At 41.4% G+C, this 15,393-nt stretch overlaps 1 long non-coding RNA gene across 4 annotated transcripts in view; it reads right to left on the bottom strand.

Annotated features, from left to right (window-relative positions):
- The window catches only part of LOC133045634 (uncharacterized), a 94,156-nt gene that overhangs the window by 33,775 nt on the left and 44,988 nt on the right, over positions 1-15,393 (bottom strand). For 3 of the 4 annotated variants that reach the window (XR_009690289.1, XR_009690288.1, XR_009690293.1), the window contains exon 6: positions 11,464-14,493. This is a non-coding gene — a long non-coding RNA (uncharacterized LOC133045634). Of the gene's footprint in view, positions 1-10,959; positions 11,005-11,463; positions 14,494-15,393 lie in introns of those variants that run through there. The other variant, XR_009690290.1, reaches the window with a different exon arrangement.

Raw genomic sequence — 15,393 nt, 5'->3', positions numbered from 1 at the left:
CTTATCTGCCCCTTAGAAATGTACCAACTTAGGGTATAAAGGCGATGGTGAAAAATAAAGCAACTGCCAGACTGTCGCATATCCTGGTCTGGTCTCTCTCTCTCTTTCTTTCTCTCTCTCTCTCTCTCCCTAGCAGACTTGGCCCTATCAAGGCCGGTCCTACGTGTCTCTCTCTCGCTGACGCCATTCATCCTGAGGGTTCCCCTGGATCCTGCTGGGGCTGGACCCCGGCAAGCGGCAAACCCATTAACAGCTCACTATAGTCTCCTGTGACAAGTGCATGGATAGGAAAGCAAAGGGGAGGACAGACTCCCCTGTGTTCTTGCTTTGGTTCCAGTAAAGAAGTTTGGATGTTTGGTGTCCATCCAACTCCCTTTATTACTGTGTCTTGTACTATTTTAATAATCACCTCACATCTACAAGTTAGTTACTTAATTTTAGTTTTCCTGTTAGATAAGGAGTACCCTTTGTCTTTGACCCTTGGGGCCTTGACATGGCTCAGGTGGTCCCCAAAGCCCAGGAATTTAGACTTCTTCCTGCCCAAAGTTTCCTTATCTGACCTACTAGCCACCAAAGAAGGAATCACAGACCAAAATGCTGACAAAGGCCAGGTAAGTGACTTATGGGAGTGAGGAAGCTGGTAGGGCATTGGGGGTCTTCAGCAAACTGGAGCAAGCATATCCCATCATAAGACAACAGCTACAACGCATCTCCAAGACACAGTGACTTTGGGTAGCTTAGGACTTTTAATATCTGGAAATAGGGATTTTAAATGAAATAGCCTGATTTAAATTGGCAGTCAATTCAAATTGTTTTTTAAAAACACTACAAGGGGGCTTTCTGGGGGCACAGTGGATAACAATCCACCTGCCAATGCAGGAGACACAGGTTCCACCCTGGTCCGGGAAGATCCCACATGCTGTGGAACAACTAAGCCTGTGAGCCACAACTACTAAGCCTGTGCTCCAGGGCCCGGGGGCCACATCTACTAAAGCCCCGTGCCCTAGAGCCTGTGTTCTGCAATAAAAAAAGCCACCGCAATGAGAATCCTGAGCACCACAACTAGAGGGTAGCCCCCGCTCGCTGCAACTAGAGAAAAATAACGAAGACCCAGCACAGCCAATATATATATATAAAACACTGTGAGAGCCAGATAAAATTCATCTTCAGATAATCATTCCTGCCTGGTGGTTCAAAGAGAAAATAAAGTGTGCTTTTGCATGACTAGCTTGGCACATATACCATCTATCCACTCATAAATGAAGGAGGCAAGAATTACTATATTTGCCTATTTCTTAGTGCAAGGTTAGAGGAGGATCTTGCCTGGAAGATGCAGAAGCAAAGAAAATGGGGACGTGGTTTCCCACCATTTCCACCAGGCTCTCCACGAAAGATACTGCTTAAGTGGTGTCTACGCTCTTGCAATGTCTAACAAGAACAGCCTTAAAGGTCGTCTCTCTAATTGATCAGTCACTACTGATGCTTTTCTCCTAGGCTGTGGAACTTCCCCCGGGAAGGTACATGGGTAACCATCACTTGAGCTGGAGTCCTTTCAGCTAAGAGTCTCTGCATCGAGAACAAGGATGATTCACCGGGTCAGCTGCACTCACCCACGAAGGGAGGAGCGGGCCCTGCCCTGGAGAGTTCCCAGCATGGGGTGTGTTCTCACTTCTCAGCTGAAGACACCACTTGTTGCTGGAGTCTCTCGGACTGTGTGCACAGCCCCGGGCAGGAAGTAGAACCACTCCCTCCCTCCGCCCCTTCACAGGGAAATGTAAACCCAGACTCTTCGAGGAGGAGGACACTACCCTGCAGTTTCACTGAGTTCTCTCTCAGTACCTCCTAAGGTTAACAGTTTTCCCAATTTTTTTTTTTTTTTGGCTCATTTTTCTCCAGCACAAGTTGTGTGGTCCTCACATGCCCATCACTTACTTGCCTGACGTGAGTCATATTTCCTGCCAGGAGAGAGAAGGAAACTCTGAGAATGCAGGTGTCCAGCTGCCGCCCCTCAGAGCCCCCTCATCTCAGAGCATGCTCTGCTCCTTCTCCAAATCCTAGACCAGAGTTCCCTGCCTCCTCAATCTGAGATTCCCCTGGATGGGGAGGAATACGCATGTAGATTACAAAATCATTTCCAAGGATCCCATGCAGTTGGACTGAGGACTGGAGGTAGGGCTAGTGAAAGACCCTGCCTTCAATGAGCTCACCATCTACTAGGGGAAACTAACATGAAAAATGAACTGGAAGGCTCTTAGTCTCTCTTCCGTTGGTGTAGATGAGTGAACCTGGAGTGGGGAAGGGGTTTCTGCCAGGCAACACTAAGGGATATTAACAGAAGGGATTTGTTAGGTAAACCAAAGTGGCTGCAGGAGACACAGCATAAAATCTCTTAACATAAAGTCAAAAAATTATACTAGCCAGGGAGATTATCAAGCATGTTTGAATTTTTTTCAGGTGTCATAACAGAAGATCAATCCAAGTAGTGAAAGACGTCCACCCTTTAAAGATAAAAAGTGTTAAGTAACCAATTTCCACAGGAAGGCAGTAAACAGAAGCCAAAAAAAAAAAAAAAAGAGAGAGAGAGAGAGAAAGAGAAAGAAAACAAAAGATACAATAGCAGACCTAAGTCCTGACATATCAATAATTGCATTAAATGAAAATTGACTAAAAATACAAATTAAAAGATGATTGGCAGAGGGGATTTTAAAACATGACTAAATTATATTTCATCTACAAGAAATTCACTTCAGATATAACCTAAGTCTTACATCTTATGCAAAAATTAGCTCAAAACAGATCATGAATTTAAATGTAAAGCATGAAACCATAAGATTTTTAGGAAAAAAGCCTAGGATAGTATCTTTAGGATCTAGGGTTAAGCAAAGAATTCTCAGATTTGATACCAAATGTACAGTCCATAGAATGAAAAATCAACCCTACACACTGCACATCATCATATATAAAATGTTTGCTCTGTAAAAGCTCTGTGAGGTGGGAATTTGTTGTATGACTCAGGGAACTCAAAGCAGGGCTCTGTGACCACCTGGAGGGGTGGGGTGGGTGGGAGTGGGCCGGGGGCTCAAGAGGAGAGGGTGTATGTACACCTACAGATAATTCATGTTGCTGTGTGGCAGAAATCAACACAATGCTGTAAAGCAAATATCCTTCCATTAAAAAAAAAAATATATATATATATATATATAAAGTCTCTGTGACGATAAGACAAGCTACACAGAGGGAGAAAATATTTGCACACAGCATATTCAACAAAGGACTAACATTAATAATATAATTTTTTAAGCTCTAAAATACTTAACAGCAAAAAAGGAAACAATTCAACTAGAAAATGGGCAGAATATATGAAAAGACATTTCACTAAAGACACATTGAAAGCAAACAAGCACATGAAAAAATGTTCTACATTGTTAGCCAGTAGGAAAATGTGAATTAAAACCACAATGAGGTACTATTCTACATCTACCAGAATGGCTAAAATAAGAAACATCCCCAAATGCTTGCAAGGATATGGGTAAATTAGATCATCCATATATTTTTGGTGGTACAGACATTCTGGAAAGCAGTCAGCAATTTCTTTAAAAACTAAATATGCAACTACCATATGGCCCAGCAAGTGTACTCCTGGGAATTTATCCCAGAGAAATGAAAATTTATGTTACAAAGTATCTGTATACAGATGTTCACAGCAGCTGTATTTGTGATAGCTCCCAAACTGGAAACAATCCAGGTGTTTTTCAACAGATGAATGACTAAACCAACAGTGGGACTTCAATACCATGGGCTACTACTCAGTAGTAGAAAGAAAAGAAGTATTGATACAGGCAACAACCTGGAAGAACCGCCAGAGAATTACGCCTAGTGAAAAACAAAACAATACCAAAACTCTATGATTCTATCATGTAATACTATTCTGGAAATAACAAAATTATAGAAATGAGAGGGGGCTAAATCAGGAGTCTGGGATTAAAATATACACACTACTATATACAAAATAGACAACCTACTATTTTGTTGTACAACCTACAACAAAAATCTACTGTATAGCAGAAGAAACTATACTCAATGTCTTATGATAAGCTATAATGGAAGATAACGCAAAAAAAGAATATATGTTTATATATAGCCATGAACAACCGAATCGCTTTGCTATATACCTGAAACCAACACATTGTAAATCAACTATATTTCAATAAAAAAAATTTTTTTTTAATACAGAAATGAATAACAGGTTAGTGGTTGCTGTGTTTAAGGAGAGGGTGTGGCCCCTAAAGACAACATCAGGGATCCTTGTGGTGATGAAAATGCTTTATATCCTGTCTCTGTCAACGTCACTCTTCTAGTTTGAACCGTGGTTTGTAATACGTTGCCATTTGTGGAAACCAGGTAGAGGGTACACTGGATCTCTCTGTATTATTTCTTACAACTGCACATGAATCTACTATTAACTCCAAATAAAAACTTCAATTAAAAAAAACTGGCAGAAAAATAAGTTGCGAAGCCTTAATTTAAAAAAAACAACTCTTGGGAATTCCCTGGTGGTTCAGTGGTTAGGACTCTGTGCTTTCACTGATGGGGGCCTGGGTTCAATTCCTGGTCAAGGAACTAAGATCCTGTAAGCTGCACGATGAAGCCAAAAATAGATTTAAAAAAATTAAAAGCGCCTCTTGATACCACTTCCCTTTCTGTAACACAATTCCATTCTCTGTTCTCCTTCACAGAAAAACGTTTTTTAAAAAAGTTTTTTTCTCTACTTAATTCCTCTCTTTCCATTTTCTCTGAAATGTACTCCAATCAAACGTCTGCCCACATGATTTCACCAAAATAGCTGTGGCCGAGGTTACTGACAATACTGTTAACCCCCATGGTCAAGCCTCAGTTCTCATCTTAACCTATAGTCCGCATTTGACCCAACTGATCTTTCTGCTCCCAGACTCACTCTTTTGGCTTGCTTCCAGAACTGCTCATTTTCTTGGTTTTTCTCTTATCTCACTGGATGTTCTTTCTGTGTTTCCTTTTCTGTCTCCACAGTTTCCTAGTGTTTTGGCATCCCAAACCTCTGTCCTGATCTTTCTATGATCTGTCTATATTTAGGTGCTTATTCAGCTTCATGGGTGTAAACATTCTCCATCTGCTGATGACTCTGAAATTTATATTCCCAGCCTGGATATCTCTCCCAAACTGCAGATTTGTATGTCCTATTGTTTCCCCAACATCTCCCTCTGCTTGTGTATTAATAAATTTCTTGAAGTATTGTGAATAAAACTAACTTCCTGACTTCCACTCAAAACCTGCTCCTTCTCAGTATTCCCCTTTTTGGCTTATAGCATCTTGATCCTTCTCCTCGCCCAGTCCCCAAGTCCAGACCATCCTAGACTCCTCTCTTTCTCCTCTGAGTGAAACAGGAGTCCTTGCAGGTGCAGAGGTAGGACATGATGTTATAGATTTAGATCTTAATGTGGAACCAGATAAGGATAACTTTATTTAGATGCATTTCATGTATCACATAATTCACTGTTTTATAGCATATTCACTGAGTTGTATAACCATTGCAACCCCACGGACTGCAGCACCCCAGGCTTCCCTGTCCTTCACCCTCTCCCAGAGCTTGCTCAAACTCATGTCCACTGAGTCGGTGATGCCATCCAATCATCCTGTCCTCTGTTGTCACCTTCTCCTTCTGCCTTCAATCTTCCCTAGCATCAGGGTCTTTTCTAAGGAGTCAACTCCTCACATCAGGTGGCCAAAGTATTGGAGCTTCAGCTTCAGCATCAGTCCTTCCAATGAACACCCAGGACTCATCTCCTTTAGGATGGACTGGTTGGATCTCCTTGCAGTGCAAGGGACTCTCAAGAGTCTTCTCCAACACCACAGTTTGAAAGCACCAATTTTTTGGTGCTCAGCTTTCTTTATGGTCCAACTCTCACATCCATACATGACCACTGGAAAAACCATAGCTTTGACTATACGGACCTGTGTTGGCAAAGTAATCTCTGCTTTTTAATAAGCTGTCTAGGTTGGTCATAGCTTTTCTTCCAAGAATGAAGAAGTATCAGTACTTTCCTCCTTTTTATGGCCGGATAATTTTCCATTCTATGGACTGACTACATCTTGTTTATCTATTCAATTTTGTTTATCTCTTCATCACTTAATGGACTTTGGGGCTATTTCCACTTTCTGACTATTATGAATAATGCTGCTATGAACATTCATCTACAAATTTCTATTTTGACACATAGTTTCCTTTCTCTTGGGTAGTCCTGGGTATATACCTAGGAATGGAATTGCTGGGTCAAATGGTAACTCTATGTTTCACTTTTTATGCAACTGCCAGACTGTTTTCCAAAATGGCTACACCATTTTACATACTCAGTGGCAATGTGGAACCCAATGCGGGTTCTTACTTCACATTCTTGTTAACACTTTTTGTCTTATTTTGATTCTAGTCATCACAGTGTGTGTGAAGTTGTTATCTCACTGTGGCTTTCATTTGCATTTCCCTGATGACTAATGATGTTGATCATATTTTGATGTGCTTAATGGCCATTTACATATCTCCTTTGGAGAAATATCTTTTCAGATACTTTGTCTACTTTTATTAGGTTATCCTTTTTTTTTTTTTGGCTGCACCGCACAGCATGTGGAGTCTTTGTTCCCAGACCAGGGATGGAACCCACACCCCCAGCAGTGAAAGTGCAGTCTTAACCACTGGATTGCCATGGAAGTCCCCAGGTTGTCTTTTTATTACTGGTTGTAAGCATTCTTTACACATCCTAGATTTGCAAATTTTCTCCCATTCTGTGGGTTGTTTTTGCTTCTTTGATAGTGTCTTTTGAAGCCCAAGAATTCTTTAATATTCATGAAGTCCAATTGATCTTTTTCTTTTGATGCTTGTGTTTTTGGTGTCATAGCAAAGAATCCATTGTCAAATCTAAGGTAGTGGAAATATACACCTATGTTTTAAGAGTTTGTAATTATGGCTTTTATGTTTAGGTCTTTGAGCCATTTTTATTTAATTTTGAAAAATATGTATTTATTTGGATGTGTGGGGTCTTAGTTGCAGCACATGGGATCTTTCATTGTGGCACACAGCCAGGACTCTCTAGTTGCATGCGCAGGCTTAGCTGCTCCGCTCCAGGGCGTGTGGGGTCTTAATTACCCAACCAGGGATCAAACATGCATCCCCTGCATTGCAAGGCAGATTCTTAACCACTGGATCACCAGGGAAGTCCCCATTTTTATTTAATTTTTACATGTGATGTGAGGTAGGCGATCCAGCTACATCTTTTACATGTTGCCATCTGGTTGTCTTAATATCATTTGTTGAAAAGACTATTCTTTCCCCACTGAATGGCCTCAGCATCCTTATAAAAAATCAATTAACTATAGAAACATGGATCTACTTATGAACTCTTGATTCTACTCCATTGATCTATGTGTCTATCTCTATGCCAGTACTATACAGTCTTGATTATTGTTCCCTTATAAATTTTGAAATTGGAGAGTATGAGTCTTCCAACTTTTTCTTCTTTTCCAAGGTTGTTTTGGCTATTCTGGGTTTCTTGTGTTTCCAAATTAATTTTAGATCAGTTTGTTAATTTGTACAAAGCAGCCAGATGGGATGCAGTCTAACAGGGACTGCATTAAGTCCACAGGTCAATTTGGGGGGTATTGCGACCTTAACAATATCCAGTCTTCTGATCTATGAACAGAGGATGTTTTTCCATTTTTGAAGATCTTCTTTAATTCCTTTCAACTACCAAACTACTATTCTGGTAGTTTTCAGAATATAAGTTTTGCACTTGCTTTGTTAAATCTATTCCTAAGCATTTATTCATGTTGATGCTATTATAAACGAAATTATTTTCTTAATTTCATTTTTGGATTGTTCATTGCAAGTACGTAGAAAGGCAAATTGATTTTTATATATTGATTTCATATCCTGTAACCTCATTGAAATCATTAGTTCTAATAGTTTTTTAAGATTTCTTAGAAGTTTCTATATACAAGATCATTGCATTCAGAAGTAGAGACAGTTTTTCTTTTCTAATCTCAATGCCTTATCTTTCACTTCTTGCCTGATTTATGTTTGAACAAACTTCTCTGACTGCCTTACTGAAAACAAGTCAGATGAGGGTCAAAAGTGGAGAAGAGTCAGATATGAAAGGATTGTGCCCTGGACCAGCTGGGAGCAAAAAAAGCCACAAAGTACTTCAGGGTGTTTCTCTTCAGTCTTTCTCACCTTTAATTTTTTCTTCTTTGTCTTACTGACCATCATGGTGATTTTTTTGCTTCAACCAACCACAAAGACAGTATGCCAACTTTTAAAAAATCTTGTGATTAAAAAAAAAAAAATCCACACAAAGGAAGCAGGCACCAGACAGGAGACTAAAAAAACCCCAATCCTACATGTCCCATTTCTGCAAGAGCAGACCGTACAAGACTGCTTGGACGGAAGGATTATTTTTATGAGGAGAAAAAAGAGAAGTATCCATCACCAGGTCTTAGAAATGCTGCAACCCTCAGCAACCAGCTAAAGATAACCTAGGCAAGGAACTTTGTGCCAGACCTGGAGGCCGTCAGTGCGCTGAGTATACAGGGTAATTTAGGCTTCTCCAATGAGTGACTATCCCAAGCTACCAGACTCTTCACCTTGGGGAAATTTGCTTTACCAGCTTTCCCCAGGAACTTACTTCTCCCTGAAGGCAGCAATAGAGGAAGGCTTCCCAGAAGTCCCCCTTACCCAGTCCCTCCAGGCCAAATAGTATCTCTCTCTCCTGGTGAGCAGGACCTTGGTGTTGTGTCCGAATACGGGCTGAGCCCTGGGTGAGACAGGGAAGTACCTAGGGCACTTACCTGATGTGGGGAGTGAGTCACAAAGTCACTTCAGTTCTTTCAGTCATGTCTGCCTCTTTGCAACACTATGGACTGTAGCCCGCCAGGCTCCTCTGCCCATGGGATTTTTCAGGCAAGAATACTGGAGTGGGTTGCTGTGCCCTCCTCCAAGGAATCGTCCCAACCCAGGGACTGAACCCACGTCTGTGTCTTCTGTATTGGAGGCAAATTCTTTACATACTGAGCCACGTACGAAGTCCCCTGAAATTGTGCATCCAAGGCCCTTCCCTTACCCCTCCCTAGTACCAGCTCTGGTTCTACCCAGCTCTGCCACTGACAGGCCATGTCCACAAGGACAATCCCCTGGCTCTCTGGGCCTTACTTTACTCCTGAGAAGCTGAAGTGCTGGATTTAGAATAGTGTTTCCCCATAATGACCCATGAACCCACTGATCCTTAATTTTCTGATTCCCACAGCCTTTTCCAAAGTCCTCATTTCTTAAAATCTATAAACCATTTTTTTTTTTAAAATTGCCCTATGAGATCTTTGGGTTTCTCTGGTTGCTCAGACTGTAAAAAAATCCACCTGCAATGCAGGAGACCTCGGTTCAATCCCTGGGTCAGGAAGATCCCCTGGAGGAGGCAAGGCAACCCACTCCAGTATTCTTACCTGGAGAACCCCATGGACAGAGGAGCCTGGCAGGCTACGGTCCATGGGGTCACAAAGAGTCGGACAGGACTGAGCGACTAAGCACAGCACATGAGAACTTCACGTATGACTACAGAACACAAGCGCTATGGTCTCCGTATGACCCAATTCTCTTAAAGAAACTGTGTCAGCTTACATCCAGCCCTGTAGAGACCTCCCCAGGAACTACTGTAACTTTGCTTCCCATCCTGACCAAAGGTAACTGGACCAGATGCAGACCCCAGACCCAAGATGAGCCAGCTGTAGTCGATGGAGACAAGCCAATTATTCCTCTCAAAACCTGGGCTTCATAGACAGTCTATAGCTAATAAAGGTATGCAGCCCAGTGGTCAAGTCAGACAAACAGGCTGGTGGCCATGGGGCCCACATGCAGGGCCCACGTGCGAGAAGCAGCTGAAAAGGAGGAGGCAGCGGGGAGAAGCCGCAGGACAAGTAAGTCCTATGGCTCATGAGAGATGAGAAATGACTCAGCTCTTGAGAGATGGAGAATGCTCTCATTCTTTACTTTCCCGTACTGCTGCCAACATGAAGCATGAACTATCCTTGTATTCTTGAGTGTGCCCTTACACAAACCACTGTCAAAGGAACTGCGGCTCTAGCTGAGGAAAGGGCAGGTGATTCTTCAACAAACATAATTAACTGCTATGCTCGGGAGAAGACTGAGAAAGATTCTGCCTCATACTGTAAAGAAAAAGTTTTCAGAAGGATTTTTAGAAATGATGTTTAAAAGAGAACATTAAGGACTTCCCTGGTGGCTCAGAAGTAAAGAATCTGCTTGCCAGTGCAGGAGATGTGTGTTCAATCGCTGGTCCAAGAAGATCCCACCGGCCATGGAGCAACTGAGCACCCCGAGCCCATGGCCACAACTACTGAGCCTGTGCTCTAGAGCCCAGGAGACTCAACTACTGAGCCCATGTGCCATAGCTACCGAAGCCTGCGCACCCTAGAGCCTGTGCTCCACAACAAGAGAAGCCATTGCAATGAGAAGCCCATGCCCCGCAACCAGAGAGTAGCCCCTGCTCTCCACAACTAGAGAAAAGCCCACACAGCAGCAAACACCCAGCAGAGCAAAAATAAGTACGTAATTTTTTTTTAAAAGAGAGAACTTTAAAAAAAAAAAAGGCTATTCCTTCCTTCCATCCTGAAAAAGTTCGTTTTCTCTTCCTTTCCCTTCCCTCTCCTCTCCTCCCCATCCCTTTCCTCCATTTCTCCTGGGGGTGGTAGTGACCACAGAAGTAGCAGCAAAGGAGTGTGGGGGCCAAGGATGTGACCCACACGGTAGAGAAATCGCTTGCAGAGAGAACTCAAGCACATAAATAACGATACCGAAAACAATGAAAGGTTTTCTTGTTCACAGAGAAGGAAGTTACATATAAGGAAAGGGGAAAGGCTAAAACTAACCTTGAGATACTGATGGAATGGAGGTACCAGCGTAAACTCATGGACCTTTAAAATATAAACAGATTTAGAAATAGTTATGGTAGTAGTCAAGGCACACATATACACACACACACACACACATTTACATGTATATATGTTCCACCTCTGTACACGAGAAGGCCTACAATTTATGACAGCCCAGAAATAATAAGCAATGAAATATACAGATTTTAGTTTTCAAATATCACTCTCCTCTCTAGAACTCCTTAAAGAAACAGCTAGTTCCGAGGCTGAGGAAGGAAAATTACAATATGAGCCAGAAAGTAAAGAATTGCTGAAAAAATTACAGGCACATAGCTAAAGCTCAAAGGGGCTAATTTTGGTTTGTTTGTTTTTTTTTAATATTTTTTTGAAGCACAATTGATTTACAAGGATTCAGTGGTACAGAAATGTGATTCAGTTATATTTTTTTCAGATTTTTTTCCATTATAGATTATTACAAGATATTGAATATAGTTCCTTGTGCTATACAATAGGTTTTTGGTGTTTCTCTATTTTATATATAGTTGTGCGTATCTATTAATCCCAAATTCCCAAGTTATCCCTTCACCACAACAGGAGTCAACTTTGGTGAGGCTCTCCTGCTAGCCAAATCTAGAAGGATTTTATATAAAAATAAATAATGATAATAATGGATTAAATCCACTGAATAAAATAGGAATCCAGGGCCTACACTGATATAAACAAATGAAGGAAAAAAAGACACTTCCTCCTTATTAGTAGAATGCCAACTAATAAACACAGCAGGAGTGACGGTAACAGAAAATAGCCATTTGGTAAGCACTATAATTGTGGTTAATTTAGGCAAGAATCATCAATGTTCACTAATTCAAATGGGCTTTCTTGGTGGCTCAGGCGGTAAAGAATCTGCCTGCAATGTGGGAGTCCCAGGTTTGATCCCTGGGTCAGGAGGATCCTCTGGAGACGGACAAGGTAACCCACTCCAGGATTCTTGCCTGGAGAATTTCATGGACAGAGAAGCCTGGTGGGCTACAATCCATGGGGTCTCAAACAGTCAGACACGACTGAGCAACTAACACACACACCAAATCAAATGAATGGTTTTTAATGAAATGCAGGATATTGTCATAGTTTGAGAGCACCTTTCTACAAAATAATTATTAATTATGAAGAGGAAAATAATGACTTAACATGGAGAAACCTGAACACACCAAACTGACCGAGAGATGGAGATTAATATTACCAGTAGTATGACCGGCCAACGTCCTGAGCCTTCTGATGCCATGCAGTGAGGACAGGACAGCATCATCTCTGTATATTTCTCCCAAGGACACAGGTCTGAGTCCCATCCTGAGGAAACACTGATGAAACCAGGCTGAGCTCTAGCCTACAGAATGAAAAGCTTGTACTCCTTCAAACTATAAAGTTGTGAACACAGGGAAAGACTAAGCATCTGTTCCAGGTTGAAGGAGACTAAAGAGACACAATTATTAAATGCAAAGTGTGATCCCGGGCCAAACAGAAAAGAGACTTTGTTGGGATAATTTGTGAAATTTGACTGAAACATTTGAGTCAGATATCAGTGTCACACCAATGCTGACTTCTGATTTCCTGGTCCGGAGGGTTGTATGCTGGCTATGCAGAGGACTGTCCTTGGTTTGGAAAGACACACAAAGAAGATCTGGGGAGTTTGGAACAACTGCTTCAAATACATATTTATATGTTTTTTATATTTTAAATAATATATAAACAAATTTTATTTATCATGAGTATCCCCAGAGAGAGATTCTGCAATTTTCTCTCTCAGTCCTATTATAGATTTTTTTTCAATTTAACTAATATTTGTAATTTCCTAGAATTCTTTTCTGCAACTTTTTCTATAACCATCTGTTCTTGTTTTACCAACAAAATATGCTCTCAATCCTTCCATCAGTGCTGGACCTTGTTAATTGAGCATTTCATGGGTACCTCAACATCAGCCTGCTCAAAATCAACTCTCCATTTCTGTTCACAAAAGCCGGTGGACCCTACCAACAATAGGCCATTGAAAGCAATAGCTTTTCTGAATAGTATGAGGAGCCACTGAAGGGTGCTGAGCAGAGACGTCATGTGATAAACTTTGCCTTTCCAAAGGATCACCCTGGATCCACTGGGAATACACTGTGGGGAGGCCGTGGGAGAAACAGCCTAGGTAGAAGCAGGGTGAAAAACTATCCTGGTTTACCCCAGGGCTGGGGAACTTCCTGAGACAGGACTTTCAATGCAAAAACTGAAAGCCAAAAACTGGGAAAGTACCAAGAAAGCCAGATATTCTAGTTAGGAGCTTATTCCAGCAAGCCCAGGTGTGAAATAAACATAGCAAGAGCCAGGAGGAGGTGATTATCAGACGTCATATTCTGGATAGGTAATGGGTATATAATATAGAATGTATGAGACCTATCACGTGAGGAAAAGAGGATTCTTGTGTCCTTGGAATACTAGAGGATCTGAATTATCATTTACTGCGGAAGGAGGGAGACTATGGGAGGAGCCATTTGGAGGAGGGATGGGAATCAGGAGCTCAATTTTGGACTCACTAAGCATGAGGTGTCTATGTGACACCCAAAAGGAGATGTTAGATGGGCATTTAAATACACACATCTAGCAATCAGAGGAGAGAAGTTAGGGGTGTAGATATTGTATATTGTCTACAGATGGCCTCTAAAAAAATAAAAGTTCATGAAGAGTGCAGATTAAACAGAGAAGCTCAGGGACTGAGTCCTGAAGACAAGATTAGTTTCGGTAGAATGATGGGGGCAAAACTGTGATAGAGAGAGGATGGGAGATAAAGAAATGGGGGCAACAGTGTAGACAAGATTTTCAAGGTTACCTACACAGCGAGGGGAAGGAGCTGGGCTTAGCTAAGAGTAGGGACAGTTACTCCACATACAATAGGAAGGAAGACAGAATGTGTAGGCAATGGTTCAGGTAACTGGGTAGTTTGGGTGGTGGGAATTTCTGAGAATTCTCATCTAAATCTTCTAATTCTTGGGTAAGTCAAGGTAATCAGCTGAGGGGGAAGGTGGGGGAGGCCAACTCAAGGTCCAAAAAGAGAGGTAGAGACCAAAAAATCATCATCCAGGGGAAGAGGGGCATGAGTGGGAGAGAGAAAAGAAGGATGATCACTGACCAGCATTCACTTGGGGTTTCAGTAGGCACATGGCCTGAGAGGGGACCAGTCAGCACTTTCAGTTCCCTAAATTATATCTGGATTTTTTTCCCCTTGTTTGTTCATCTTGGCCCTTCTTAATTTTGCTGTTGATTTTGCAGAAACATCTGCAAAATGTTGTCTGTTCAAACTTGAAATGAGGGGCTGAGTTAATTAACAGAGGTGCCTGAAGACACCCCTCTTCCAATGGAAAGCATCCTCCAGAACTAACTTGACTAAATGAAAAAAGGTCCACAACCAGACACTTCTCGTGGTCACGTTTCAGAACCATGAATGAAGAGGCTTTGGTATGAAAAAATAAACGGTAACAGCAGTCAAAGTTGTTCCTGCAAAGGAAACAGAATCAGAAAGTCATCAGCAACCCCAAGGGCTAGAAGACAAATACTGAACTTTCAAAGTTCTAGAATTCCTGACTCAGCCCAATTACCAGTGCAGCATGAGGGTAGAATAAACACACCCTTCATTATCCTGAGAATGTACTCCAACAAAGGAATAAGCAGAGAAGGTTCTAGGACAGAGGTTTACTTATTTTTGTTTCCTTTTGGCTGCCCCTCTCGGCTTACGGGATCTCAATTCTCTGGCCAGCCAAGGCAGGAAAAGTCTACAATCCTAAGCATTAGGCCATCAGGGAACTCGAATAAGGCTTACTTTTAATTACTCCTAGTTGTACACCTTTCCTTAGGTTTGGGCGTCTGTGCGTTTATCACTCTTAAAATTCTTTTTGTATAAACAACTACTTACTGTTTACCTCTCAAATTGTCAAACTTCTAAACACTGCAACTTCTCCCCTTTCTTTTCCCACATGGCTTCATGTGCTGGAAAAATATGTATGCTTACTTTCATATTCTTTTTTTTTTACATCAAACCTCTTCCTTTTTCAAACTATCAAAAGCATTTAGACTTAACTATTTACAACCAGTTTCACTGTTCATCATTGTTCCATACATAAATGCCTCTTTATTGTAGATGCTTGCCTCATTTTATTTTTCACTGGGCTGATTTATGTGGTATAATTTCCAAAGTTGCACGTTTTCTTCATCCTAGCTCTAAAACAATGCTCAGCTGACTTCTATTATTAAATTAAAAGAGGGTGTATCTATCCTGGCTGTTTAGTAGAATTCATACAAACACACACCCCAGGAACTTAAATGTCACTGGCCACACAGAATTACAAGAGCTACACTCCATCAGAGCACTAATCTTTACTATAACCGTAAATATCCTAA

Source organism: Dama dama, chromosome 24 (assembly GCF_033118175.1).
Source record: "Dama dama isolate Ldn47 chromosome 24, ASM3311817v1, whole genome shotgun sequence".
Lineage (NCBI taxonomy): Eukaryota > Metazoa > Chordata > Mammalia > Artiodactyla > Cervidae > Dama > Dama dama.
This window is presented reverse-complemented; position numbering and strand designations above follow the sequence as displayed.